At 47.2% G+C, this 27,632-nt stretch overlaps 2 long non-coding RNA genes across 2 annotated transcripts in view; one reads left to right on the forward strand and one right to left on the reverse strand.

Annotated features, from left to right (window-relative positions):
• Positions 1–27,632, reverse strand: part of LOC310753654 — a 318,231-nt gene that overhangs the window by 83,035 nt on the left and 207,564 nt on the right. The window lies entirely within an intron of this gene.
• Positions 22,267–27,632, forward strand: part of LOC310753660 — a 45,892-nt gene continuing 40,526 nt past the window's right edge. Inside the window, exons 1-2 of the long non-coding RNA XR_014543433.1 lie at positions 22,267–22,385; positions 25,048–25,086. This is a non-coding gene — a long non-coding RNA (uncharacterized lncRNA). The remainder of the gene's footprint in view (positions 22,386–25,047; positions 25,087–27,632) is intronic.

Consider the following 27,632-nt stretch of genomic DNA (forward strand, 5'->3'; position numbering starts at 1 on the left):
TGCATGCACAGAAGTAACAGTATTTAAAGCACAGGACTAGTCACCAAAGTATCCTGAGGCCTGTAGTTGGCCAAGGGTGCCTGGAACTCTAGTACTATGACGCCAACGAAGGTCCCCACAATTTTGGGGGGGACTTTGTGCGCTTCAAGTGTGCAGGGCAGTTCCCGACTGCAGCGCTGAGCCTCTCCTCTCCTTCCTCCTTTGCTGAAAGTTAACTTTCTTCGCCTCCCCTTCTCCAGTTGTCGCTGGAAGCTTTGGTTCTTCGGTGACCTAATTTCCGCCTCCGAGGGTTAAGCGCTCCCTGTGGTACGCCGAGGCCCCTCCAGCGCCTTGCAGCCAGACGACGCCATTTAAGCAAATGTTCTCAGCCTGCGGAAACCCTGGTGGCAGGCTCCATCTCCCGCACAGTAGGGGCTGCATTTTAGCAGCTCAAACCATATTCCACTAAATTAGAGCTGCGCTGATTTAGACAATTACTGGGTCAATCGTGCCTCCAATTTCTAGTTTCATGCCGAGATAACAGCAGCCGGTTTGGGGGGGGGGGAGAGAATGGGGCGGTGGACGGAGAGCGTTTTCCTCACTTATTAGGGGGTTAGCTGCAATCTCCGAGGCTGTGATTTTGTCAGAAGAGACAAATAAATGGACCAAAACATAAGAAGGCACACTCTCTCCCCCCCCCCCACCGCCCCCTACTCCAAAGTTAAAACGATGCAGTAGTTTTGTGCAGATTATTTGAGGAGGGGGATAGTGGTTAACAATGGTCCTCGGGCAACACCCCCAAAATGGATTTATCTCACACCGGTGGGGGGACCAAAGATGAGTGCCATCCACTGGCGGGGTGGGGGGGTGGGAGAAGGAGCCACCATGCCCTTCATCCCTACGCACTGCAGGTGTTTGTTTCATAACGCCAGAACGTTGCGTCATCCGGTGACGTGGGCTAGCTGTAGGAAGCAAGTCTTGAACTGTTGACTGGAGGTACAGCATCTTAAAAAGCAGAGACATCACCTTGCCAACAAAGGCCCATATAGGTAAAGCTATGGTTTTCCCAGTAGTGATGTGTGGAAGTGAGAGCTGGACCGTAAAGAAGGCTGATCGCCGAAGAATAGATGCTTTTGAATTCTGGTGCTGGAGGAGACTCTTGAGAGTCCCATGGACTGCAAGAAGATCAAACCTCTCCATTCTGAAGGAAATCAGCCCTGAGTGCTCACTGGAAGGACTGATCCTGAAGCTGAGGCTCCAATAATTTGGCCACCTCATGAGAAGAGAAGACTCCCTGGAAAAGACCCTGGTGTTGGGAAAGATGGAGGGCACAAGGAGAAGGGGACAACAGAGGACGAGATGGTTGGATAGTGTTCTCGAAGCTACCAGCATGAGTTTGACCAAACTGCGGGAGGCAGTGGAAGACAGGAGTGCCTGGCGTGCTCTGGTCCAGGGGGTCAGAAAGAGTTGGACACAACTAAACAACAACAACAGAAGGCTGTGCACTCCCAACAGGAACAACATGTCCTGTTTTGCTACCCGAGGCAAAACAGGGAGGTTCCACTCTGCCCTGCTGCCCAAGCATCCCTTGCCTGGGTTGCGTGGCAGTGCAGCAGCAGCGGTTGTGGATTCTGCCAAGATCTCACCAGATTTTTTGTGAGATTTTGCAGGGCACCTGCTTCTCGTTGGCAAGGTGGGCATGGCTCCCAGAGTGCTCTGGCCAGAGGAGGAGATGGGAGGAAGATCAGCTAAAGAAGGCAAGAAAAGAAAAAGAAGAGAAGAAGAGTTTGGATTTGATATCGCGCTTTATCACTACCTGAAGGAGTCTCAAAGCGGCTCACAATCTCCTTTCCCTTCCTCCCCCACAACAAACACTCTGTGAGGTGAGTGGGGCTGAGAGACTTCAGAGGAGTGTGACTGGCCCAAGGTCACCCACCAGCTGCATGTGGAGGAGCGGGGAAGCGAACCCGGTTCCCCAGATTACAAGTCCACTGCTCTTAACCACTACACCACACTGGCTCTCACTCCGGAACCCCAGAGTCCTAGAATAGAAGAGCTGTGCTATAGAAGCCTTTAGATGTTGCGTCAATGTCATGGACCAGCTGCATGCAGAGGAGCGGTGGGAGGCATCAGTTGGAGAACCCAGAAGGGAACCCACAAGGGAAGAAGGCTCAGAGCCCAGGGGTTGGTGGTGGGCGAGGATCAGTGATCACAAGGGAGAAGACTGGGAGGAGGAGATGTTTGAAGCTGAAGAAGCAACAGGGTTTAGTGAGCAGGAAGAGGCTGGGGCAGAGAGCAGTCCAGAATCAGAATCAGATGTTGAAGCAGGAAGGGAGGGCAGGAGGCAGGGATGAGTCAGGCTGGTGAAGAGTCATGGGGTCTCCCCGTCCTGCTGCAACAAGCTCCCCTCCCTCTGGTCTCCCAAGATCTCAGAGAGGAATGAAGAGCGCAGAGCAGAGAGAGACAAGACGATGGAGCCTCAGCTTGCCAGGGAAGGAACTGCAGGGGAGTCTTAGAGAGCAGTGGGAAGGTGGGGACCTTCAGTCTTCACAGCTGCCTCATTGGGGCAAGACCTACTGGGAAGGGTTGCTGGGATCACTAAGCCTGAGCTGTTTCAGTTACTTTGAATAAAGAGTTGACTTCGTTGGCATCTTGAGAATGGTGGTTGGCCTATTCCTGACTCCAGGAGCTGACAGCGGGTGGCGCTGTGGTCTACACCACTGAGCCTCTTGGGCTTGCCAATCAGAAGGTCGGTGGTTCGAATCCTCATGATGGGGTGAGCTCCCATTGCTGTGTCCCAGCTCCTGCAAACCTAGCAGTTTGAAAGCACACCAGTGCAAGCAGATAAACAGGTACCACTGCGACGGGAAGGTAAGTGGCGTTTCCGCACATTCTTGGTTTCCGTCACAGTGTCCCGTTGCACCAGAAGCAGTTTAGTCCTGCTGGCCACATGACCCGGAAAGCTGTCTGTAGACAAACGCCAGCTTCCCTCGGCCTGAAAGCGAGATGAGCACCGCAACCCCGTAGTTGCCTTTGACTGGACTTAACCGTCCAGGTGTCATTTAGTCAACTGAGCTCATGCCATCAGCTTCTGAAGAGGCCCCCTGTGGACTGATAGAACTACTTTAACAGCCTCCAAGGGCTGTAGGTCAATGGGAGGACATCTGCTTTGCGTGCAGAAGGACCCAGGTTCAAATGCCTGCCTCTCCAGGCAGGGAATGTGCCCTGCATGAAACCGTGTGATAAAGTCCGTGTGATAAAGAATAATGATAAATTTTATTTATACCCCGCCCTCCCCGGCCAGACCCAGGCTCAGGGCGGCTAACGCCAATAAAAAATCACAGTAAAAACTTAATAGGGGGGAAAGAAAGGAGGGAACAATTTAAAATACAGGTTAAAATGCAATTTAAAATGCTGCCTCATTTTAAAATAGCCAATAAATCAAGACCATAAGGGGAGGGAAACACAAGGGTCAGACTGAGTCCAAACCAAAAGCCTCGTGGAACAGCTCTGTCTTGCAGACCCTGCAGAAAGATGTCAAGTCCCGCAGGGCCCTGGTCTCTTGTGACAGAGCGTTCCACCATGTCGGAGCCAGTGCTGAAAAGGCCCTGGCCCTAGTTGAAACCAATCTAACCACCTTGCGACTTGGGACCTCCAAAGTGTTGTCATTTGTGGACCTTAAGGTCCTCCGCGGGGCAAAACCAGGAGAGGCGGTCCTGTAGGTACGTGGGTCTTAGGCCGCATAGGGCTTTAAAGGTCAAAACCTGAAGAAACCAGAGGCCTTTCTCCTGGGCATAGTCGGCCAATTGGTGCCAAAGAAGGACAGAACTTTCTTTATGTATGCAACAACAGCAGCAAGAATACTTATTGCAAAGTATTGGAAGACACAAGAGCTACCCACCCTGGAAGAGTGGCAGATGAAGGTGACGGATTATATGGAATTGGCGGAAATGACTGGCAGAATCCGAGACCTGGAAGAAGAGTTGGTGGAAGAAGACTGGAAGAAATTTAAAGACTATCTTCAGAAATACTGTAAAATTAATGAATGTTAAAATGATGTTGGATTGAAAATAAGTGGCATTAGCAACAAAGTTAATAAGAATATGCAAAAATGAATTGATAATGGATGAAAATATAGAGTTATAATATGTTAAGATACAGAGTTAAGATAAACGAAAGAGGGTAAGGATTTGCTGATTTGATTATTTAAAGGGGAATACAAAAAGGGGAGGTGTGAGGAGGCCAAGGAAATAAGTTAATGAGTTCAAAGTTACAAAAAACGGATTTGTTTTTAATTCTTTTTTAGCTATTTGTCTTTTGTATTTTGTATTTTTATTCCTTTTATTTCTTTTTCATGTATTTTTCTATGTTCTTTTTTTTGTATATTTTTCTTTTTATATGACCTTTTTTCATTTTGTAAATTTATGTTTTTGTAAAACTTCAATAAATATCTTCAATAAAAAAATAAAGGTCAAAACCAGCACCTTAAACCTGACCCTGTACTCCACCGGGAGCCAGCGCAGTTGGTAAAGCACTGGGTGAATGTGATCCCGCGGCAAGGACCCCGTAAGGAGCATCGCTGCAGCAATCCGGAGTTCGATGGGCAACTGGCCTGACTCAGTTTCCTGCCTTTCTCTGTTTGTGAGCCCCGGCTGCCTCAGCTCCTTTGCACCTCTTCTTCCTTTTCCTCCTCCTTCCTTTCACACAGCAATGAGATTTGTGCTGAGGACACTACGAGTGCTGCTTGCAGCTCATCCTTCAGAGTCACTTTCTGCTCATCGGGGACGCAGGCCTCAGGGCAGGGCCTGTCACTGACACAATGGCCCCTTTCGGGGAGAAAGACACTTCCTCCAACTCAAAGAGAAAGCTCTGGCCGCTGGTGTGATTTTTGGAGGCAGGGTGGCGAAAGCAAGTAATAAGGAGACACTTGGCCCTGTCAGAGAGATTCAGGGGGGGACGGTGTTCATCGGAGATGCCATAATCACAATCTGGATCTCGGTGTGGCTTGTTTAAGACCTATCTGGCAGCTTGCTTGTTTGGGGAAGGGCCGTAGCCCAACGGTAGGGCATCCATGCTTTGCAGGGACATAAGAGCAGCCTGTTGGGTCAGATGGCCTTGGGAAACCAGCAAGCATCCCTTGACCACAAGAGCCTCTTCTGGGGTTTCCAACAGCTGCTATTCAGAACCATTGCTGCCTCCAGCTGTGGAGGTTGGAACAGGAAGAAGAAGAAGAAGTATGTGGGAATGTTCAGGAATGGAAGAGAGGATATACCACCCGCGTCCCTAACCCTCTTTTACAGCCATCCAGATTGGTGGGCATCACTGCCTCCTCAGGGAGCAAGTTCCCCAGTTTAACTATGCGTTGCATGAAGAATTCATTTCTTTCATCTCAGTCTTCCAACATTCAGTCTCACGGGGTATTATTGAGTTCTAGGGTTATGAGAGAAAGGTTGGGGGCGGGGAGAGAATAATAATCCTCCATCCACTTTTTCCATGTCATGAGTAATTTTACAAACTTCTGTCATGTCACCACTTACTTGCCTTAAACTAAAATAATCCCAACTGCTGCAACTTTCTCCCTGGAAAAAGCCTACATGTTGGTCATGTTTGTCGTTGTCCAGCCTCACCTACCACTGGCTTACAGCCCCCCCAGAATGCTGGCCATGTGGGACGGTGGCCCTCAGGCCGAAATAAGTTGCTTTGCCTTGTTAATCTTTATTCAATTTTAAAACACGCAAAAAAGAAAACAGAATGTATCACAGCCGTCAAAACAATATTACGCACGTCGAAGAAGCAAACGGACACAAGACTGGCAGCTGATTAGGAAGGAAGGAAGGAAGGAAGGAAGGAAGGAAGGAAGGAGTAAATTAAAAAAGGTGAGCATTTGTTTTTATAAAACAACAACCAATAAATCAGGCATGTTCAAAGTCCATTTCGGGGGCCTAATCTGACCCGCCGGCCGGTTTAATCTGGCCTGTGTGACAGTTTATTTCTTGGGGTAAAATCCCCCAAAACAATTTCAATCCTACAAAAAGCTCAACAACTTTGGTTGGCCCTTTGGTCGGCCGTCACGGCCCTTTGCTTCATCAAATCTGGCCCTCTTTGAAAAAAGTTTGGACACCACTGCAATAAATCAGTACCCCATACCATATCCAAAACAAATCAGTTGAGCAGGTAAGCTTGCGATTCATTTCTTTCAGAACAGAGGAGTTCAAAAGCAATTGCAAAAATTATACGTAAACATTCAAACTTTTATTGCTATTTTAGACGCATTGTGTGAAAGTTGGTGAAGTTGTCTTCCCCAGTATGACCTTGTGGGATCCTTTGCCTGTTGGTCAATTCTTTTAATAACCCATCTCCTTCTGTAAAGGCTTTCCATAGTTGTTGTTGTTGTTTAGTCGTTTAGTCGTGTCCGACTCTTCGTGACCCCATGGACCAGAGCACGCCAGGCACTTCTGTCTTCCACTGCCTCCCGCAGTTTAGTCAGACTCATGTTTGTAGCTTCGAAGACACTATCCAACCATCTCGTCCTCTGTCGTCCCCTTCTCCTTGTGCCCTCCATCTTTCCCAACATCAGGGTCTTTTCCAGGGAGTCTTCTCTTCTCATGAGGTGGCCAAAGTACTGGAGCCTCAGCTTCACGATCTGTCCTTCCAGTGAGCACTCAGGGCTGATTTCCTTAAGAATGGATAGGTTTGATCTTCTTGCAGTCCATGAGACTCTCAAGAGTCTCCTCCAGCACCAGAATTCAAAAGCATCAATTCTTTGACGATCAGCCTTCTTTATGGTCCAGCTCTCACTTCCATACATCACTACTGGGAAAACCATAGCTTTTACTATGCGGACCTTTGTTGGCAAGGTGATGTCTCTACTTTTTAAGATGCTGTCTAGGTTGGTCATTGCTTTCCTCCCAAGAAGCAGGCGTCTCTTAATTTCGTGGCTGCTGTCACCATCTGCAGTGATCATGGAACCCAAGAAAGTAAAATCTCTCACTGCCTCCATAGTTAGAAAGGCAGAATGGCCAACCTGTCAGGCGTGTTGTTACAGTGGGCATCCCGCATTGTCTGGGGAGGCAGACTAGATGAGCTTTGGAGTACCTTCTGACCCGACGATCACAGAATCGTAGAGTTGGAAGGGGGTTATCTAGTCCAAGCCCCTTGCAATGCAGGAATATGCCTCCGTCCCTTACGGGGATCAAACCAGCAACCTTTGCGTTCTCAGCACTGTGCTCTAACCAACTGAGCTATCCAGTTGCATGTAATGCAATGGGTTGCAGCCAAAGTCATAACTCAGAGCTGGACCATTGAAATGAATTGAGGGGCTGAGCAAGTTAGCTCCATTCACTTCAATAGATTTACTCTGAGAACTTTGTTGGACGGCACCCTATGGCAAGGGTTATGTACTGAAGTTCTCACCCTGGGCCAGCAGGGGGATACTGTAGATAGTTATGCAAATGAAGGATCGGAAGTGACGTTCAGTGATTGGATAGTTTTAGAAAGTTGCAACAGTTGCGTTGTTCTGGAGCTCTATATATGCAGGCTGACTGAGCTCTTCAGTTCAGTTCTGTTCCAGCTTACAAATAAAGAGCTGCTTTGGAAGAATCGCTGTGTCGTCTGATATGTTCACCCGCAACTTAACAGCAAGGGTTCCCAAAGTGAGTGGAACCCCCACTGGGGGGCAGTGGGATTAACTGGTGAGTTGCCAAGAGGCGAGGGGGCAGCCAGGGGGTACTGGAGGTGTCAATAACTATTAGACTTTGAAATCAAATTTGGATCAAGTTAATAGATTTCGTTGAATTCATTGAGCCGAATAGTTTTAATTGGACTTTGAATAAATGTGCAATTAACTGTGACTGTTTTGAGCACGGGTAGGCAGACTAAGGTCTGGGGGTCGGATCCGGCCCAATCGCCTTCTAAATCCGGCCCGCGGACAGTTCGGTAATCAGCGTGTTTTTACATGAGTAGAGTGTGTGCTTTTATTTAAAATGCACCTCTGGGTTATTTGTGAGGCATAGGAATTCGTTCATTTATTTTTTCACAATATAGTCCGGCCCCCCACAAGGTCTGAGGGACAGTGGACCGGCCCCCTGCTGAAAAAGTTTGCTGACCCCTAGTTTTGAGTCCCCTTGTGCTATTAGCTTCCTTAGGGTGTTGTGCAAACCACTATTCTGAATAATGATTTTTGTAGGGCAGGGTAAGGTGTGCTGGGGATCAGAGGACAGGGGCTCAAAAGAAAAATTCTGGGAACCATCACCCTACGGGCTTTTCTGAGGCATTTGGGTGTGTTACGTCGAAGACCATGGCGTAAAAATTCCACTGTAAGCTGATCTACCAATGGGGTTTCCTCCTCACCCTCTCACAATATTCTTAAAACTTTCTTGCTTCCTTTCAGAATTCCTCAGATCTTCTTTCTGTAGTCTTCAAATGTTCCCATTTCAGATGGAATTGGGTGGCAAAAACTCTCTGTCTCTCTCTCACACACACAAAACTCCAGGCAATGAAAAAAATCAGCATCCATGCTTATTAAATCTCCCATCTGGTATCTCCTTTATGAGGGGATGGTGTTTTCATGTTTCCAGCAGTGGGGAAATCTGTTCCGAGCACAGAGAAACAGAACATTTTGTGTGAGATCAGGGCTGTACTAGGTTTAGTAGTAATAGGAAATTCAGTCTTTCTTTCTTTTTTTTAAGGCGACATGTGCGGGGGGGGGGGGAGATCCTTATGTAACAGTAGCCAGGTGTGTTTTTTATATGATTTCATTTAAAAATGATTCTCTTTTATTCGAGAGGGGAGTGCTAGCAAGCCAGCCTGGTGCAGAAGGATTCTGCATGACATTTCAGAGATTCAAAAATCAGGTCCTGTGTTCTGAACTGAGAGACACTTACAAATGATTTATTATTCTCCTTTTCCCCGGATCTATACGTGTGCTCACACACACAAAATCACAGTAAGAATTTAAAGTGAAGGATCTGCAAAATATTCACATTCAGTTGAGAAATCTTTGAAAATGAATCCCTTTTCAGATTTATAAGCACACACGTGCACACAAAACCCCTCAAGCAAATGCTAATAATTACCGTATTTTTTGCTCTATAAGACTCACTTTTTCCCTCCTAAAAAGTAAGGGGAAATGTTTGTGCATCTTATGGAGCAAATGCAGGCTGCGCAGCTATCCCAGAAGCCAGAACAGCAAGAGGGATTGCTGCTTTCGCTGCACAGCCATCCCTCTTGCTGTTCTGGCTTCTGAGATTCAGAATATTTTTTTTCTTGTTTTCCTCCTCCAAAAACTAGGTGCGTCTTGTGGTCTGGTGTGTCTTATAGAGCGAAAAATACGGTACACAATAAAATAAAATACAAAATGTTGGTTAACTGGAAGAGAAAGGGAGGCAAGGGTGAACTCAAATCCTACTCACCGCAGACCCAGTGAAAAGAATGGGTCTTAGTTTGTCCATTTCTATGGGTCCTGAGGGTTAATTCAGTCTACTGAATAAGACTCTTAATCTCTCTTTTTTATAATGATTTTTACTGAGTTTTCCATATTTATCATAATCACATTTTGTTACATACAATAATAACCTTAAACATTGCTCAACTGAGCACCGACCTCCTTCCCTCCCTCTTTCTGACTTCCAAACATCTTTACTAAATTCTTAGCATCTCTGTAACCTGCTTTTTACTTTCTATATTCCTTTAACATTTCACCTCATTATATGTAAATCAGCTCCTTATATTCACATTACAAAACAGTTCAACTCAAACCTACAAACGTTTTTAAATGTTTGCAATCTTCTACCCCCAAAGGCCCCACCTAGCAAACTATCTCAAAGTTCTAGACAATGCTAAACACCGATGGGCATTTTCCAGGGCCCGCTTTAACGCTCTCCCTTCAGCTCTTCTAGAGGGAAGATACAATAAAATACCGATCGAACAAAGATTATGTCCCTGTAACAGCAATGAAATCGAAACCATTGGGCATGTCATCTTATACTGCCCATTATATCGAGACTCAAGAAAAGAGCTGATCAAACCGATTCTGAGGAAAATACCTCGTAGTACAGACGACACCTATATCAGACACCTCTTAGCTGACAAAGAGCCCGAAATTAACAGGCCCATGGCAAAGTACTGTTACATTGCAACAAGAATAAGACGAGCAATGATGTCAACAACGGAGTTCAAATTGTAAACATCGAAGGAACGATAATAAACAGTAGCGACACCTGAATTGAATTTTTAAAACTTTAAAAGTCGAAACCTGGTCATAAATATAAGCACCAATTCTGTGAATTGGCCATATTTCTACTGTTATTTGTAGCACAATACTACTTTTAATGTCATATTTTTATAAATTGCTTCCTGGTCACTGACCGTATTAAAGATATTTGATTTGATTTGTTTGCAATCTTCTTTCATATAAAATATAAAATTTGCTCCAGTCCTTTTGGAACAGTTTGTCACACCGATTCCTGATCTTCCCCCTCAGCTTTGCCAATTCTACATATTCCACCATCTTTATCTGCCATTCTTCCAATGTTGGAAGTTCCTGCTGTTTCCATAAGACTCTTAATCTCAGGGTTGTGGGTGAAACATTGCAGGGGGCTGGACTAGATGGCTCTCGTGGTGTGGTCCCTCTAAAATTCCACGATTCTACTCAGAGTAGGACTCACAATGAACACACACCCCCCCCTCAAAAAGAGGGAGATACCACTTCAGGCTGCATAAACAGGAAGGGCATATTTTTTTTTGCTCATAAAGGGTTATCATACGACAACTGAACATATAGCTCAAGTTCAGAAGCAGAGGGACGGCTTTGGAATGGTCATAGGCCTTGCCTGAATGCAGAAAGTCCCAAATTTGATCCCCATCATCTCCAACCCTGTCATGCCCACTGCCTTCTCTGCATCAGATTGCCCTCCCCCTGCAGGAGCAGGTCCCCAGTTTGGGGCTGTTTCTGGATCCAGTCACTGACACCTCCAGTGGCCTCCGTGGCTGGAAGTCAACTGCAACTGGCTCAACAGCTATAGCCGTCCCTGGACCGAGAGAGCCTTGCCCGAGTCATTCATGTGTTGATTCCTGCATTGCAGAGGGTTTGACTTGATGATTCTATCACCTAGGACTCATCTACACCGCTGCAAATAAAACGTTTTAAATGTGTTGTAAAGTGCAAAATACAAATGTGTCACTAGATGGCGACAGAAAGTCTTCTTCTTTCTTTGGCGATCATTGTCTTCCATGAACGCGGTCTTAACAGTGGATCCGTAAGTGATTGTGGAAGCCAATTCTGGATCCACACATCCTTCCACAGTGGGGACATAGGTCATAGGTTTCCGGGTGGGAGTTGATCCTGGTGAGGGTTTGCCAAGCTTGCCTTCCTCTTAGCTGCATTATGCAGCTGACCTATATATTGAACCTTCTTCTTCTCCTTCTTCTTCTTCTTCTTCTTCTTCTTCTTCTTCTTCTTCTTCTTCTTCTTTGGCGATCACTACTCATAGCTGAGTAAGATGGTCTTCCATAAACACGGTTTTAACAATGAGTCTGTAGGTGACTGTGTAGGCCAATTCTGGATCCACACGTCCTTCCACAGTGGGGACATTGGTTTCCAGGTGGGAATTGATCCTGGTGAGGGTTTGCCAAGTGTGCCTTCCTCTTGGCACGTTTCTCCCTTGCATCCTGAGTTCGAGTGTCTTCAAAGTCCATGACACCTTTGGTAAAGGCTGTTCTCCAACTGGAGCGCTTGCAGGCCAGTGTTTCCCAGTTGTGGTGTTTATACTACATTTTTAAAGATTTGCCTTGAGAGAGTCTTCAAACCTCTTTTGTTGACCACCAGCATCACACTTTCCATTTTCAAGTTCGGAATAGAGTAGTTGTTTTGGAAGATGATAGTCAGACATTCAAACAACATGGCCAGTCCAATAAAGTTGATGTTGAAGAATCATTGTTTCCACACTGGTCAAAGCAACGACACTGGTTCTGTGACAGAAAGTATTGCCCTTGAGCAGGCGTCCCCAAACTCGACCCTCCAGATGTTTTGGGATTACAACTCCCATCATCCCTAGCTAACAGGACCAGTGGTCAGGGATGATGGGAATTGTAGTCCCCAAACATCTGGAAGGCTGAGTTTGGGGATGCCTGCCCTTGGGGATACCCAAATGTTCTCAAGGGGACCACCAGAAACATACTGTAGGGACATCGCGGAGTGGGCAGTGGGGTCCGGAGGGAGCACACTCTCCACCAGCAGGCAGTCAGTTGCCTGCACGCGTGACCTTGGGGTGCGGGGCACACACCCTCACAGACAAAGCCACAGCTGTCTGAACATCGTTTCCTCTGTCTAACCTTTTGTGGTCTCAGCAGTCTGCGGTGTCCTGTCTGTAACCTTTGTCTCTGAGACCTTTTGTCTCCTTCGTCATACACTGTGCAAGGGGAAAATGACGTGGTGGAAACAAGTGCCAAAATAACTTTGTACTACCCCTCGATCTCAGGACCGGAAGATGTGTAAAGGTCACAGCCCAAAATGTATTTGCCTGGCTTGCACATTTGCCTCAATAAAAGGAGGCTCCACAGGGCTAGCCAGCAGCTTGCTTCAGCCCACCTGTGCGCAGCTCACTGGTGATCACCCCCAGTCTTGTGCCCTTCCTTCACATACCCTCCCTCCAAGATTTCTCAGGTGAAATAGGGAAACCTTGAGCCAATTGCAACCTCCCCACCTCACCTAACTCAAAGGATTGTTGCAAAGAAAAAGTGTGTGAGGGAAGGGATCAACATTTTCCACATATAAATGGAACGAAATGAAATTTTATCTGTAGGCTGCCTTGAGTCCGTGTCAGGGGGAAAGGTGAAGAAGATGGAGAAGGAGAAGGAGGATGGAAACTCTGAGAATGATCAGGGACATACCAGAGTAAATCCTATTGAACTCAATGGGACTTACTTCTGAGTAGGCAGTGTAGAGCTCACTTGGAGAGTATGCAGAAGCTGCTTCAGGACGAGTGAGACCTATTGGCTCTGGCTGGCAGCAGCTCTATGGCACTCCTCTCTTCCTTAGGTCCCAATCCCTCTTGCCCACAAAACACTCCCCATGAGAACCTCCTGCATCTTACATGTTTATATAGAAAACGGATTTCTCCTTTTCTTCTTTTAAGTGATGCCACATTGTTCCACAGCCCTTGTTTAAATTTTTTAACAACCCAAACGCCAATTTCGAGTGTTCAAGGTGGGGGGGGGGTGGAAAAAGTCGCATGTAGCATACAAAGTGGTGAAATTAGGAAATTCCAAATGTTTGCAAATACGTTCACTCTGGCTCTGTGAAATGTAAAGAAATTAAGACTGCATAGCAAGGTTCCATCTGGCTCCGGGAAGAAGGATTAGATGACTAAACTATAGCTGTCAAAAATCTTTCCCTTTCCTTTTTTAAAAGAATCCATACAATTATCCGGCAAATTCTGACGCTCTCTCGCTCTCTCGCTCTGCTCTGATCCTTTGGTGGATACTTCGTGTGTGTCCCGTCCCCCCCATGCCAGGGGAATGTGGCCACAGATCATAGGGAGATGATCAATTCATTAGCAGGTTCAGTTCATAATGGCTTATCTCTCAGCAGTCAGACAGCTAACCCAAAATCTAGCAGAGAGGGAGGGGAGCGAGGTTCAAGGCTGGCCCAGCTTCCAAAACAGCCAGAGTGCGACTGATTGGGGCTGTTTCAGTCTGCGTCCAATTCCAGCCGGCACTTATTTCCCAAAGCAATGGGAAAGTTGGACAGCCTTTACGACAAAAACAGCATTAGGGGAGAACTGATTTGGCTCGCTGCTTGCGGAAGCATTTTACTGCAGAATCCGAAGTCAAAAAAGCAAAACACCGCCTCCTCTCTTTTTCTGGACGAATCCTCAGCAGTGCTTGCAGATACTTTTTGCTCATGTTGTGTGTGAGCATTTATATTATATGTGAGTGTTTATATATATAGTTGTTGGCATTTGTCTGTTACTAAAGACAAACCTAGACAGCATCTTAAAAAGCAGAGACATCACCTTGCCGACAAAGGTCCCTATAGTTAAAGCTATGGTTTTCCCAGTAGTGATGTATGGAAGTGAGAGCTGGACCGTAAAGAAGGCTGATCGCCAAAGAATGGATGCTTTTGAATTCTGGTGCTGGAGGAGACTCTTGAGAGTCCCATGGACTGCAAGAAGATCAAACCTCTCCATTCGGAAGGAAATCAGCCCTGAGTGCTCACTGGAAGGACAGATCCTGAAGCTGAGGCTCCAATATTTTGGCCACCTCATGAGAAGAGAAGATTCCCTGGAAAAGACCCTGATGTTGGGAAAGATGGAGGGCACAAGGAGAAGGGGACGACAGAGGACAAGATGGTTGGACGGTGTTCTTGAAGCAACTAACATGAGTTTGACCAAACTGTGGGAGGCAGTGGAAGACAGGAGTGCCTGGCGTGCTCTGGTCCAGGGGGTCACGAAGAGTCGGACACGACTAAACGACTAAACAACAACAAAGAGAATATGGCCTGGGCAGTGTGTCTGGGGTCCTGGTTGCCCAGACATTGAGACTCCCCTCTCGACCCCACTGAGGTTGTCCAAAGGAAAGCAGAGCAAGACATCTGGCACCGGCTTGGCTGCAGGAGTTGCCGGAAGGAGGTTTACAAGGCGCCATCCAACTGTTTTAGGGGACTCCAATCTGGATTTGTTTACAACTTAGCCTTTTCTTCTCCTGGGAATTTACCTTAGTGAGGACCTCACTTGAAAAATCAACATAGCTCAGGTGGTCAGAAAGGCCCAACAGAGACTTCATTTCCTCAGGGTCTTGCGAAAGAATAATGTTAAACAACAACTGATGAACTCCTTTTACTGGTCCATAATAGAAAGTGTCCTTTCATATTGTATCACAGTGTGGTACGCTGGCTTGACAGCCACGGACAGAAAGTCTCTACAGAGGGTGGTGAACACAGCACAGGATATCGTGGGCTGTCCTTTGAGTTGGCTAGATGACATCGCAAGGGATCATTGCCTTAGGAGAGCGAGAAAAATTCTCAGGGATGGCTCACACCCCGGCCAACACCTCTTTAATCTTCTACCCTCGGGCAGGAGATATAGAAGTATAATCAGCCGTACCAACAGCCTAAAAAATAGCTTCTATCCATGGACTGTTAGGCTGTTGAACAGAAAATAGCATAGCGCAACTGACTTGTGAGGTGCTGTGTGGTGTGATAAGCACACAGAGTGCAATGAGATTGAGTGTTTTTGGGGGGGATGCTAGTTTAATTTCATTGTACACAGGTTGTACATTGACAATAAAGGTAGTAGTAGTAGTAGTAGTATCTTGAAGATGTCTTGCAAGGCAGCGGATGTTTAGGATCAGAGTTTTCCATCTCCTTTCCCAGGTGGATGAGACACACCTGCCCCCTCTACAGCACACGCAGAAACTGTTTTCTCGACGGTCGGACCCACTTCTGCCACTTTCAAAGATCTGAAGGGCTGTCACACAGAAGATAGACCTGAACCAATGGATTTGAACGACAAGGAAAGAGATACCGTATTTTTTGCTCTATAAGACTCACTTTTTCCCTCCAAAAAAAGTAAGGGGAAATGTGTGTGCGTCTTATGGCATGAATGCAGGCTGCGCCGCGATCCCAGAAGCCAGAACAGCAAGAGGGATTGCTGCTTTCACTGCGCAGCGATCCCTCTTGCTGTTCTGGCTTCTGAGATTCAGAATATTTGTTTTCTTGTTTTCCTCCTCCAAAAACTAGGTGCGTCTTGTGGTCTGGTGCGTCTTATAGAGCGGTACTTTAACGAAATATCAGGAAGAACTTTCTGGTGGAAAGAGATGTTTGACAGTGGAACAGACTTCCCTGGGAGCTAGTGGGCTCTCATTCGTTTGGAGGTTTCCAAACAGAGGTCACATGGCCTTTTATTAGCTGTGATCCCTGCATTGCAGGGGTTGGACTAGATGACCCGCAGGGTCCCTTCCAACTCCAACTGTCAGGGAACTGACATCGGAGCCCAGAGTGGAGGTAGGGCTCTCCAACGATGCAGGAGAAGGAACCAGCAGGAAGAGGGAGAACACTTCCCTTGGGGAAGAAAATCGGCGTGACACCAGGAAAGAAGGGGAGGAGGGAAGGTCTTCGGAGAGAGGGCTCCAAGACCCTTCCACAGGGTCCAGCGGGGAGAGCCCAGGACCTCCGCTGGCCACACCCACTCTGCGCAGGAGACTTCCGCGCAGGGAGGCTAGGCGGAGACTTGGCGTCAAACAGCTTTTATGTTGGAAGAAGTTCAGGGAACGCCCACTGACGGATTCTGCCAGTGACTGAGACAGTCGCCTTGTAAGGGCTGTCAAATCAGGGAAAGGTTTAGCTACCCCAACAGCTGGGAGCAGTTTGGAATTTACACACAAGCAACCCCAATTCCCATTACACCAACGTTCTATGATCTCATGATTCTACCATCCTACAGCTGAGGCCCCGGGACAAACCCACAGGCAACGTCAGAAGCTTTTAAAAACCTGCAGGAGTCTAAAACTGAGTCAGGGATGACAGGCATAAATCTCTCCCGCCCGCCCCCAGCCCTGAGCTCCTTTCCTTCCTCCCTGAGCCGACGGCTTTTTACAGCGAGCGAAACAGACCCAGAGCGGGTGCCGAGACGCCTGGTCCTGGCTGCTCCTCGGATGATCTTGCAATGTTATGACAAAACCGAGAGCCATTATTCCAGATGCCTGCCAGTCACCAGGCCTCTGCCATTCTGTCTCAAATGAAGCGTCTCCGCGTCTGTCAGATTAAATCCTGGAGCTCCTTCATTCAGGGCAGAGCAGTTTGTTTATTTATTTCTGGCACGGGCAGGTTTCATCCTCCCTCCCTCCTGCCCAGCCCTATTTTGAGGCTGCTGAGGCTGCCACACTTCAAAAAAATATGATACAGAGCTGCGGGTTTCCACCACCCAGTGAGCAGAGGGGTAGCCAACGTCTCCACTACAGAAATGTTGGGGGAAAGTTGTGGGGAAAAGAGACCTGGAATTCTGCTTAGCGCAAAGCAGTCACTGCAGCCACCTTTACGGTTCCATCCAGCTTCTCATTTTTTATCTATGCAATAAAGGTAAAGGGACCCCTGACCATTAGGTCCAGTCGTGGCCGACTCTGGGGTTGCGGCGCTCATCTCGCTTTATTGGCCGAGGGAGCCGGCATACAGCTTCCGGGTCATGAGGCCAGCATGACTAAGCCGCTTGTGGCAAACCAGAGCAGCGCATGGAAACACCGTTTACCTTCCCGCCGGAGTGGTACCTATTTATCTACTTGCACTTTGACGTGCTTTCGAACTGCTAGGTTGGCAGGAGCAGGGACCGAGCAAGGGGAGCTCACCCCGTCACGGGGATTCGAACCGCCGACCTTCTGATCAGCAAGTCCTAGGCTCTGTGGTTTAACCCACAGCGCCACCCATGTCCTCCTCTCTCCTGCAGGTGAGAGAAGCACCCTGTTGCAACAGTTCAATAAAGATCAAGCTTACTAGCTGCTTTGCTTCTCAATATTCTCTGGTTGGCCTCTGTTATTCTCTCCTACCAATAGGGAACCTATGTAAGGACTCTATATGGGCTCTTGGATACCCCATAAGGGAAAAGGGCAATTTTTGTTTACAACAGATGGTCTGCATGCACACTTCTTCAGATACCTTCAGATATCTGAAGAACTGTGCGTGCACACGAAAGCTCATACCAGTAACAAACTTAGTTGGTCTCTAAGGTGCTAATGGAAGGAATTTTTTTATTTTGTTTCGACTACGGCAGACCAGCACTGCTACCTACCTGTAACTAGAACCTTGATCAAAACGTCCCTGCCCCGAGGAGCTTACAATCTTTAGTATGACACAGGGAGGGAACAGAGAATGGTTGAGGTCCAGGGTAGATCCTGAGTCCTCCTGCGAGACATAAGCCAGAGTCTCTGAGTTTAGACTTTGGGATTCCCGGACATTTCCCCATCAGCCCCCTCTTCCCCTTTTCTGCAATAGCGCAATGGAGGTGATGCTATTACAGTTCCAAAGGGAATGTCAAGCAGGGAGGGAGGGGGAAGAGAGAGAGAGAGTGGAATTCTGGTGGAGACGGAAGATGGAAGGAGGCTTGGAAAGGGAGTTTGAAGGGGGGCAGGTGAGAGTCGGTTGAGAGCGGTGGGTTCTAGAAGGCGGCCTGGGGGGGGGCTGGAGCTGAGCTGGACACAGCCGCCATTGCTCCGAGAATGTGGCCGTTTAATGCAGCACGAAGGGGATCTCTCCAAACTTGGAAGCAAGAAGATTCTCTTGATTCAGGTGAGCCATGGAGCCAGGGCTTGGCTTGTACAGAAATTGTACCTCAGGTTAAGAACTTTGCTTCAGGATGAGGACAGAAATTGTGCTCTAGCGGCGTGGCGGCAGCGGGAGGCCCCATTAGCTAAAGTGGTACCTCAGGTTAAGAACAGTTTCAGGTTAAGAACACATTAAGTTCTTAACCCGAGGTACCACTTTACTGCTAAAGCCCAGATGCCCCACACACCCCTCCAAGCTTCACAGAACTGGCCTATGCCTGATTATCGTCTCCCAAAGCGACTTGTTGTTGTTTAGTCGTTTAGTTATGTCTGCCTCATCGTGACCCCAGTGAGCAGTGAGAAAAGGTGTAGGCCTCGCCAAAGGGTTAGAACCATGGAATTGCAGAGTTGGAAGGGATCCCGAGGGTCATCTAGACCAACCCCCTGCATTGCAGGAATCTCAGCTGAAGCATCCCTGACAGAGGGCCGCCCAACCTCTGCTTTAAAACTTCCAAAGAAGGCACCTTCTATCATATGTGGTGGCCGTGTAAGGTAACAAAAGCATTCTGGGAAATGATATATAATGAATTGAAAAAAAATGTTTAAAATAACTTGTTAAAAAAAACCACAAGCTTCTTTACTAGGAATTCAAGTTACCAAGATCCCAGAGGAGCAGAAAAGACTTTTTATGTATGCAGCAACAGCCAGACGGATGTTACTGGCCCAGAGATGGAAAGAAGACAAAGTCACTACAAGAGAAGAATGGCAAACTAAGCTGTTGGACTAAGCTGAAATGGCAAAACTGACTGAAAAACTCAGGAACCAAGAAGACCAAAACTTTAATACAGTGGTACCTCTGGATGCGAATGGTATCCGTTCCGGAGCCCCGTTCGCATCCTGAAGTGAACGTAACATGTGACTGCATGTATGTGAGTGTGCGGGTCGCGTTCCGCCGCTTCCGCACATGCGCGTGACGTCCTTTTGAGCATCTGCGCATGCGTGAGTGGCGAAACCCGGAAGTAACGCGTTCCGTTACTTCAGTGTCGCCGCGGAACACAACCCGAAAATGCTTAACCTGAAGCGTATTCATCCCGAGGTATGACTGTAAAGAATGGGGAAAAATTATAACTTACTTGAGAGACCACTGTAAGAAGATGAAAACATCAGGAGGACTGCAATAACACTTGTAACGTAGAAGATACCGCGGATAAAATGGAGAGACGCAAAATTTGGATGATGAAATAATATGCAGTTGAAAAAGTTTATAATAGGACCCGTGGAAGGGAAGGTAGGAACTCTAGAGATTCGGAGAAAACTCCAAATATGGATATGCATTTTGCATTGTTATAAGACTACATTTGCAAAACCAAATACAAATTATTTCCACAAAAAAAGGCTTCCAAGGAAGGAGACTTCACCGCCTCTCGTGGGAGTCCGTTCCCCTGTCAAACAGCTCTTGCTGCCAGAAATTTCTTCTTGGCATTGAGTTGGAATCTCCTTTTTTGTAGCTTGAAGAGCGTCAGAACTCTGGCCTCAAGACAGGCCCTTCCAAGAGATCAGACTGGCAGCATTGACGAAGAAGAGCGATGCCAAGCTGCCCGGGGAATGGGCATTCTGTCATTACTGCAGGGACCAAAGCGGACTCCTCTGAGCTGTGTGACAGTAACTGGAAACTCGAGGCAGATTTGCTTGTCTCCATGGAGACCGCACACTTGCAAAACTGAGTGCGATCAAACAGCTGCTACCCAGACAGCCTTGCAGGAGGAAGCGAAAAGTTTCAAACTGTGTGTGTGTCGCTTGAAAAGACTCCACTGGGCATTGCAGAAGCCTCTTGCCTTCCCAGAAACGAACACCCGTTTCATTTTCCTAAAACCAAGCAAAACCCCCGATACACTGATTAAGTTTGCTTGAGAAAATGGAATTTATTTATTTTTTTAGACAGGGTGTCTAGAAATGTCTTTAAATATCCTTCCATCCTTTATGGGGGGGGGTGGAGTTCTAGGTTCAGACTGAAACCCAACCCATCTAGGGCATATCGTCAAGTTAGCATTTGTAAACACAGCAAATTAGACGTTTGCATTAGGAGGCGTGAAGCCAGCTTTCAGAGCAAAGCAGTGCAATCGTGCACTGAGCCAACCTGGTAGACTTAACGGGTTTTATTTACAGATTTAAGGTCCGTATAGTTAAAGCCATGGTTTTCCCAGTAGTAATATATGGATGTGAGAGCTGGACCATAAAGAAGGCTGATCGCCGAAGAATTGATGCTTTTGAATTATGGTGCTGGAGGAGACTCTTGAGAGTCCCATGGACTGCGAGAAGATCAAACCTCTCCATTCTGAAGGAAATCAGCCCTGAGTGCTCACTGGAAGGACAGATCCTGAAGCTGAGGCTCCAATATTTTGGCCACCTCATAAGAAGAGAAGACTCCCTGGAAAAGACCCTGATGTTGGGAAAGATGGAGGGCACAAGGAGAAGGGGACGACAGAGGACGAGATGGCTGGACAGTGTTCTCGAAGCTACGAGCATGAGTTTGACCAAACTGCGGGAGGCAGTGGAAGACAGGAGTGCCTGGCATGCTCTGGTCCAGGGGGTCACGGAGAGTCGGACATGACTAAACGACTAAACAACAACAACATTTACAGATTTATGTCAAGAACAGAATTGTACATTCTGCAAGGGACCCCGAGGCTCATCAAGTCCATCCCTCTGCAAGTCCCAAGATCGCAACACTCTTCGCGAAATCCCACATTAAGAAAATGCCGCCGTTTATTTGCATTGGTGTCAAAATGGAACAGACTGATTGACAGCCTCTCTGGCTATGGTCAAGCGATTTCCCAAGAGCCAGAAATAAATGTAAAGATGCCATGTTGATTGAAATAAGGCCCTTCTAGTATCTTCCTCATCATTTAGTGGCTCTCTCCGTTCATGCCTATAATCCAATTAAAAATATTCATGCTTGTTCCCTTATGGTGCTACTCCGTGCTAGCTTACTCAAGAGCAAGTCCCATCAAGTTCAAGCAAGCTTTTTCTTGGGTGAGTCTGTACAGATTTGCAGCTGAACACCCCAGGAACTCTGGCCCTCCAGGTGCTGTTGAACTACAACGCCCATCAACGCCCATCATGCTTTGCCAGAGGGTCCTGGGTTCTGGCTCGCTGCTGTAAGGAACACTCAGATAAAGTAGGGTACATACCTCGGGTTACAGATGCTTCAGGTTGTGTGTTTTCAGGTTGCACACTACGCCGAACCCGGAAGTACCGGAACGGATTACTTCCAGGTTTCGATGCTCACGCATGCGCAGAAGCGCTAAATCGCACTTTGTGCATGTGCAGCAGTGCCGAATCGTGACCCGTGCAGAGGCAGCGCTGCAGGTTGCAAGCACTGCGGGTTGCGAACGTGCCTCCCGCATGGACCACTTTCACAACCCAATTGTCCGCTGTAGTTGAATGTGCTTCGGGGGGGGGGACGCATGCGCTTGTTGAGAAATTAAATTAGCTAATTAATAATGCTTTTGAATTCTGGTGCTGGAGGAGACTCTTGAGAGTCCCATGGACTGCAAGAAGATCAAACCTCTCCATTCTTAGGGAAATCAGCCCTGAGTGCTCACTGGAAGGACAAATCCTGAAGCTGAGGCTCCAAGACTTTGGCCACCTCATGAGAAGAGAAGACTCCCTGGAAAAGACCCTGATGTTGGGAAAGATGGAGGGCACAAGGAGAAGGGGACGACAGAGAACGAGATGGTTGGATAGTGTTGTTGAAGCTACCAGCATGAGTTTGACCAAACTGCGGGAGGCAGTGGAAGACAGGAGTGCCTGGCGTGCTCTGGTCCAGGGGGTCATGAAGAGTCGGACACGACTAAACGACTAAACAACAATTAATATATGGTTTTTAGAATGTTAGAATTACAGAGTTGGAAGGGATCATGAGGGTCATTTGGTCCAACCCCTGAGTGCCAGACAGGTAGCCATTCCAGAAATAACAAACCCAGATGAAGACGAAAGGGTGTGATTCACTTGGTTGGGAAACAGGGAAATGTAAAGATCTCTTTTGTTACACTTGATGGGTGTTTGGTGAAGGGCAAGGAGAACCATGGGGCAGGGTCCAGGATGCTCAGATTATTGCCACCAGACCTCCCCTTTCATGATGTAACCATGATGTAGTTTGGGGGGGTGTAACATGGGGATTAGCAGCTAATCTGCAGACCTGCGTAAGAGGTGCTGATCCTCTCTGCTCACTGGTTCAGTCTCAGGACTCTTAGGAGAACCAGTTCCAATAGTAAACAGTGGTTCATCCTTCACCTGTGAAGGTCTATCCTTTGTGTGAGATTTCCTCTCAATGACTGTGACAACTGAGCTCTCTGAGCTATCACTGTCGCTCTCAGTACCACTGTAATCTGTAAAATCATCATCATCATCTGACTCGTCCTCTGTGGGAAATGTGTGTACTATCACTCTCTCCTGTTCAGGAGCACTCTCTAGAAATTTTGTGAGAATCACCTGACCAGATTCAGACAAAAATTACTCTGTAGAGACCCTTTTCATATCCCACAAAAATGCCTCTGGCATTCTTTACTCCACCTGGAGCTTCTGTCCTCACATGAGACCCAAAAACCTTGAAATGGGCAACAGAAGGTTTTCTCTGGAACAGTTTCTCAAAAGGAGAACTTCCCAACTCTTTTGAAACCTTTCTCACCCACGCATAACAAAACGACATGAGTGACTCCGCCTAGAACTCATGTGGCAGATGTGAACTAAGCAATTGCACATTCATCCCCTTTTGCAATTCTTTGTTCACCCGTACACAGACACCCCTGTTCCACGCTTCCGCTGAAACAGCAACCTTGTGTCTTATTCCTTTCTTCTGCAGGAACCTCTGGAAATCCTGTAAAAGAAAAATCTGCTTCTCATCTGTGAAAAGACAATCAATGTTAGCATCATGCATATTTTGAACCTTGTCACAAAACTCCTGAAACCTTTCCAAGGCTTCCTGTGGCCTCTTTAACACATAAATCCAGACAAAGTTAGAGAAATGATCCACACACACAAGATAAAATCTTGCATTGCCTCTAGATGGTTCTAGAGGACCAATCACATCAGCATACACCCGCTGAAATACTCTGTCGACCCTGGCCGCCTTCTTGGCGCTCGTTTTGGTCACACCTGCAAGAGAAATCAAGTTAGACTCAGAATTACATTCCATGTAATCACTTTGTTTAAAGTCCAACAAATACAGTCCATCTTTCTCTCTGGCAGAAAGATACAACTCTCCATCTTTGAAGATCTTGCAGCTCTCAGCATCATAGGACAGTTTCAGTCCTTTCTTTGCAATCTGCGAAACACTCAGCAGATTGAACTTCAATTCAGGAACCAAGTAAACATTGTGTATAGTCAGGTTCAGACTCTTCAGATACACAGTTCCAATCCCGGTCGCGTCCAGCTCCTGACCGTTGGCTTGTTTCACAGCGAAGCTTTGCTTCTTAAACGTCGAAAAGAGCTGTTTGTGTGGAGACATATGAACAGAACAGCCCGCATCGATTATAAACGAGTTTCCAACATCTGGCGTGGTTCCTTTCGCCATCAGGGCCTTTGCAGGTTTCACCGAAGACTTGGTATGACCTTTGCCTGCTGCCTCAGGCTTTGCTGAGCGGCCCTTAGCTCCTTTCGGCTGGCGTGGCTTCTTACAGTTCCGCTGAAGATGCCCAGCCTGTCCACAATTGTAACATCGGACAACGTTCAAAGCTACAGCATTCTCTCCAGTAGCAACATCAATGGGGGAATTAGAACTCCGTTCTTCCCTCCCCCTGTCCTTGGCATCCATTTTGAATCCAAGTCTCAGCTCTTTCTCTCGAGCTAGTAAAATCCAAAAGCTCTTTTGAGCTGTTTACAGCCTCCTGGCAGGCAATCTGCAAGCTGTCTCACTGTCCTTGCAAAGAAGCGAATTCAAAACAACTTTCGCTTTCCCATTGCTCTGACTGAGCCAGCCCCAGGTGTCAGTATCTTTCCACTGTACTGACCGTCGTTGCTTAGCAACTGTGCATACCTCTTCTTCTTATCTAGCCACAAGAATTTCTGGTATGCAAGCCTTTGCTCTCAGAGCTGTTTTTCCAAACGCAGCTCTCCTGTGAACCAGAGAATCAATCAATCTGCGTTCACACTTTTAGCCCGATATTCAGCATACCTTTTTGGGGCTCCGATGCTTGGAAAACACCTCCTCTCGGTGTCCAGCCGTCTGTTCAGCTTCTGGCTGCAATGCAGACGTTATCTTCTTTCCTTGGTGCAGAGGATGGCACACAATCCATCAACCTCTCACCTCTCATGCTGATTCCCATGGATCAGATAACCAGCGGCTTCTGCTACCATATGTTGGGATCTCAAGCCATAATCAGTCAGAGGATTTGGCCACTCTCCAGGTGCCCGGCTTGGATTCCTTGTTGATCTCCCCTGTCTCGGCTCCCGGCAAGACAAGGCCAGATCTCTATCGGCCGATCCTTCCCAACGTGAGAAGAACACAACCATCCCTCCTCCCTCATTCCCCAGGGAGGGGAGAGAGACAGACAGAAATGTATTTACATGCCTTTATTTCTGTCTTTCCAGCAGTGCAGAGAAAACATGTCTGCACTCTCTCATCAACAGCAGAGAGAGAACAACTCCTCCCATGTACTTCCAGTACAGGGTCATGTGACACTCTGAGCTAACATCCGGTGCTCAGTGCACATAATAGACTGTCCCTGGTTCCCACGGTACAGTCCCAAAACATCAACATCCTGTTTGGCTTTCCAGCCATCTGGAGCACTCAGCAGCATTGCTCCTTTTTCGTAACAGTTTGGGGGGGTGTAACATGGGGATTAGCAGCTAATAAAAGTTTGGGTTCTCTTTTGTTGGGAGCTTCCATCCTGTTCCACCTTGTGGCAGGTGGGAGTCCTGTCGCGACAGTCTTCAATCAAGACCAAGCCTACTGGCTGCTGCTTTGCTCTGGTATTCCTGGCTGGTGTCCTTGTTTTTTTGTCCAAGGGAGCCCTCTGATTTCTCCATTAACAAAAGCACCCCCCCTTCCCAAAAGGACCCCCCCTCCCAAAAGGACCCCTGCCGCCATTTGCGTCGCAGCCACCAAGGCTGCTCATCTTTTTTTTAAAAAAGATATTTATTGAAATTTTCAAAAAATAAAGAAAAAACAAAAAAACAGAAAAAAACACATATAATTACCTTCCTTTCTTTCAATAACATATTTCCTTGACTTCCCCACACCTCCCCTTCTTGTATTCCAAATCAATTTTTAGTTCAGCAAGTTCTTATCCCCAAATTTTACCTTATTATATTTAATTCATTTTAGTTAACCAATTTTAACCTAAACCTCAGTCTTTATACGTCAGTACTTATTCTTAATATCTTTTTCTAAGATCGACCCCAATTCCCTTTCACGAGTTCCCCATTTTGATATAAGTAGCAAAACAAAATACAAAAAGAAAACAAAGTATAATTGTACACCCTTTGGATTCCCAAAGCCCCACTCCCCGCCTTTCCCGGTTTCGAGCTCCAACAAATGTCCATCAGTCTATCTGCTGTCAGCCTGGTGACCTCACGTCCGAGGCTCTTAATTCTCTCTCAATTCCTCTCTGCCGGTTTTTTTGATAGTCCTTTGTATTAAACACCAAATCTCGGAGAAGCTCTGTCCCAATAAGGTCCATGTTTCTTCCAGCCAGACCTCCATATTTAAAAGTGTAGTCCAAATCTTGTTTCTTACTTCTTTTAAGTCCAAATGTCCCAGAAACTCCAGCTTCCACTTTAGTCAAGTTTGTAATCCATAAGTCCTCAGATCTCCACATGGGGAGATCTCTCCATTCCTCATTCTTCCATTCAAACCAGATTTTCATAATCTCATTCTTCTTTTCCTTTATATCCATCTTAGCAGGCCTCTGGCTCTCCTTAATCATCTGCGGCGTTATAGCTCCTCCTTCCTTTCCCTCTAAATCGTCATATATCTCTTTCCCCACTTTCTCAAATTTCTCAGATTTCTTTTCTTGTTCAGCTGCAAAGATTTTTAGCTCAGTTACAAAAACTTTTTGTTCAGATACAAAGACTTGAGTCAAGTCCCTTCCAGTTTCAGCAAGTTTATTTACTGTTTCATTCAATGTTGTAACATTTGTAGCCAAAACATTGCTTTGTTCTTGTAACTTTCCCAGGAGAAGGAAAGTCCTCTCCAGTTCAGTCAGTATTTTTCCACTTGCAGCCATTCTTGTAATGTCCCAGAGCCCCCTCTAGAGGAGTTCTGGTTACTTAGTATTCCTTCCAGTTCCAATCCAAAAGTCAAATTAACCTTTTCTCTTTATTTTCAACAATTTATTACCTAAATGTAACAAATATAACCAGCAAAGGCAACAGAAACAAAGTTCTCTTTTTTCCCCAGCTTTGACAGCTAGTTTGACAGCTGTCAAAATCTTCTATGTCTCTTCAACAGGCTCTCTCACGGATCGCTCCCGGGTCCTGGGGGGGGGGGTGACGGTTCCACTCTCAAAATTAACTCTTATCCTCCAGCACATTCACTTATACTGCCAAAACGTGAAATTAATTACTTTTATCCTCTCAAGAAGAAGGTGTTCTCTCAACCTTAGTTATCTAGTCCTTGCTTTAAGATGTTTACAAGACGGGGAGACGGACTTCCTCTTTGCACCTTCCCCGCTCGTGCCAAATCCAAAAAAGAAATTTTAAATCCAATTTCCGTATTACTCACGGGTTGTTACTTTTAGTCCAAATGTTCAAAGGAAGAAGTCAGCGCTCTCCGACCATGGCATGCGGCTTCACTCCGTAGGGGAAGCAGTCGACTCACAGCACCGCGCCGCTCCCTGTCCCCCGTTCCGAAGCCTTTAAAAAGGCTCCTTCGTGGGTCGGGGGGCGCAAATGGTGCCCGCCGAGTCACCAAGTCCACAGGCTTCAGCGCCTGTGGTTTCTGAGGGTCCCCGCGTCGCCGCTGCGGCAGGACCCGTCCCCTACTGAGCAGATTCCCTCCGGAGCTCGGAGGGAACCCGCCATTAGTCGATCGCGCTAACCCGGAAGCTCGCTTCGGCAGCACATATACTAAAATTGGAACGATACAGAGAAGATTGGCATGGCCCCTGCGCAAGGCTGCTCATCTTTGGTAGCGTTGTTGTCACTCTCTGCTTTCGGCCAGGGGTCCGTGGGGTGCAGAGCCCAAGCTGCTGGCCTGGGCGGCAGAGGCAGCCTCCCCGCCACCCCTGCTTCCTCCGCTCGGCTCTTGGCCATATGTGGCCACCTCAGCAGGGAGGAAGAGATGTCACCCAGAGGCGTCCGCAGCTTCGGATTGGCTGCAGCAGCTTCTTGCAGCCGATCTGAAGCCGCGCCAGCGCCGCAGAACTCAGTCCCCACGCAGCAAGGCCTCCGCGCCACGCCGG

This window comes from Podarcis filfolensis (genome assembly GCF_964270895.1).
Source record: "Podarcis filfolensis genome assembly, chromosome: 18".
Classification (NCBI taxonomy): domain Eukaryota; kingdom Metazoa; phylum Chordata; class Lepidosauria; order Squamata; family Lacertidae; genus Podarcis; species Podarcis filfolensis.